This window comes from Pteropus alecto, unplaced genomic scaffold (assembly GCF_000325575.1).
Source record: "Pteropus alecto unplaced genomic scaffold, ASM32557v1 scaffold110, whole genome shotgun sequence".
NCBI lineage: Eukaryota > Metazoa > Chordata > Mammalia > Chiroptera > Pteropodidae > Pteropus > Pteropus alecto.
Genome location: NW_006431920.1, coordinates 1690106 through 1692789, shown reverse-complemented (window position 1 = coordinate 1692789; position 2684 = coordinate 1690106). Strand labels below are relative to the sequence as shown.

General features: G+C 47.6%; 1 protein-coding gene across 1 annotated transcript in view; it reads left to right on the top strand.

The window, feature by feature from the left end:
- CUNH2orf72 (chromosome unknown C2orf72 homolog) overlaps nucleotides 1–2684 on the top strand; it is a 16361-nt gene that overhangs the window by 5467 nt on the left and 8210 nt on the right. The gene's annotated exons all lie outside the window — the stretch shown is intronic.

The following is a 2684-nucleotide window of genomic DNA, read 5'->3' as shown; positions in this document are numbered from 1 at the left end:
AGAAGAAGAAGAAGAAGAAGAAGAAGAAGAAGAAGAAGAAGAAGAAGAAGAAGAAGAAGAAGAAGAAGAAGAAGAAGAAGAAGAAGAAGTAGAAGAAGAAGAAGAAGAAATGAAAACGTGATGGAAAAGGAAAATGGCGAAGGTGGGGACAGGGGAAGGGAGAGAAGAGGAGGGGAGGGGAAGGAAGGAAAAAAGAATAGGACGAAAGAGAGGGAGAAAAGAGGAGAAAGGGGTTGGTTACCTGCAACTAGACCAAGATTATTCCTCGTTTTCCAAATCAGCATTTTCCTGTCCCTCTTCCTACCGAGTTCTTTTTGAAAGAACATGAAGCAAATTGTTTCAGAAATCCTAGTTTCGCTTTGTATCACCATTGAAAACCAGAGAAATAAGAAAAACTCTATTTGTATTATGATATTTTCTAGGGCATGGACAGAGAGGAGGAAGGAATATTCTTGGCATAGGGCCTTTTTTTTTTTTTTTTTAGTCTTTGTAGTTTCCTGTTAATTTAATACTTGAACCTTTGCCATGTAAATAACTCAGATAAAGGTAAACTTCACCGGCCCTGGACTCTAACCTGTATTTAACACCCACCCCCGCTCTGATCCATCCGCTACCCCATAACTGGAAAGTTTGGAATTGTTACCTGGACATTTAGAGCCAGGGATTAAAGAGGCAGAGCATGGTGGCTTTAGACAAGCCTTGTAAGAGAGTACAAAAATAACAGCACATCTGAGAGTTCTTCCCGAGTCAGCTGCTACGTCTTTCTCAAAGAGGTGACCTCAGCGAGGTCCATTCCCTTTGCATTCACTTGGCAGGACTCCCGCCGGCTCTGCCACCCTCTCAGGCTGTGTTTTGCTGTCACTGCACTGCACCATTTCCTTAGACAGGACTGATTCAAAGGAGTGATTCAATCCTCCCTACTTGACATTGTTGAGCACGCCTATTGTATTGATTTCTCTTCTGGTTGGAGTGCTTCCTCCAGTTTTTCAAAGAGGGGGTTCTGTATGATGAACCTGCTGATCCTTCAAACACCTGACAATTTAGCTAGAACTCCAAACCTCACTTCAAAGTTCTTTCTTGTGATACTTTAAAAATATTATTCAACTATTTTCTTAGATCCAGTGTCGGTGTTAAGAAATCTCAAGTCGATCTTATGTTTGTTCCTTCCTCAGCCCTCTGCTATCCAGCTGCCTTGAATACAGACGTGATACAAGACACACAGGCCGAGTGACTGAATCACTGAGCTGGAGCTGGGACTCAACCCTGATTCCAGCCCAGGGCTGCTTGCTCCAAATCTTGGGCTTTTTCTTCTACCCAAGTCTCTGGAGCTCTGCCTTGGGCAGACAATACACAGAAGCAAGAGGTCATATTAACTAGCACCTCAACAAAGATATGGGGTCCTTCCCCCCAAACATTGGCCGAAACAACTGCTGGATGATCAGACGTAGGACAGGGCTGCTTGTGCATCTTTGAGTCCCCACTGCTTGCACACAGTAGGTGCTCGAAAAAGTTTTGTTTTATCGAATGGTTTTGCAAACTCTCCAGGAGGAGATGGTTCAGCATAATTATAGGGATCAGGAAACAGAGTAACTAGAAGAGCAGATTGGGGGGGAGATGGTGAAGGAAAGAGCTGAGTTTAACATGTTCTTGACCCAAAGGCGTTCTCTGCTATGTAACAGAGGGGAGGTAAAGAGCTTTGACCAGCGCCGTCCAGTGAGGCAACCACTAAACACGTGCAGCTATTCATATTTAATTAAAATCACATAAAATGAAAATGCAAGTGCCTCGGTTGCACTAGCTGAGTGCTCAGGAATAGCCACATGCGGCTGGTGGTTACTGCGTTAGACAGCACTGGTAGTATAAAACGCCGCCATCATCACGAATGTTCTGCTGGACAAAGCTCGCCTAGTCTCTTGGAATGAAAGGAAATGCATTTTTTTTTTGGCCTAGTGACATCCTCCTGTACCCCCCTCCACATGGAGCACCATCAGTGCCCCACGTTTGCCCCCCGCCCCGATTTTCTGCTCCGTAGGGAGCCGTACCCCTGCCTTCTTGGTTTTTACCCCCAGTGCCAAGGCCAGTGCCCTAAAGGTAATAAGTATTTGTTGAAATAATGAGCCCTCGATTCGTTTTTCTTAAATACCGGAAGCCCAAAAAGTAAGCGACAGAAGCAGCAGAAGAAACCCCTGCTTCTCCTGTGTTCTCACCTCCTTCCCCGCTTCTATGCACCCCCTTCTCCCATGCGCACCACCACCACTGCAAAACAGCGGTTAGGGGCAGGTCCTGACTCTAAAAGTTCCTGTCCCAAAACCATGTGGATCCCTCAGACACAACTGCTCCAGGTCTCAAAACCATCTGACTCCTGAGGGTATATTTGTTCACATGATAATTTTCTGTCTTCCTGCTCCTTCTGCTGCCCTGCACCTAGTAGGTGCTCAATAAGTATTTGTTGGCTGGCTGGGTGTGTGGGTGGATGCGTGGATGAATGAGCAAACGCAGGGCTCATTTCCCCACCCCTCCCCCAAGTTTCTGCCACAGGGACTGCGGGATGCGCCACCCCTAGAGGACTCGGGGAGTAAGCCCCTGCCCGCAGCCCAGCTCCTGGTTGGAGCGCTGAGAGGCCGGCCCGCGGGCCGGGGGTCTGGCCAGGCGCAGCCCTCGGGGGCGTGTCCTCTCCTGCCGCG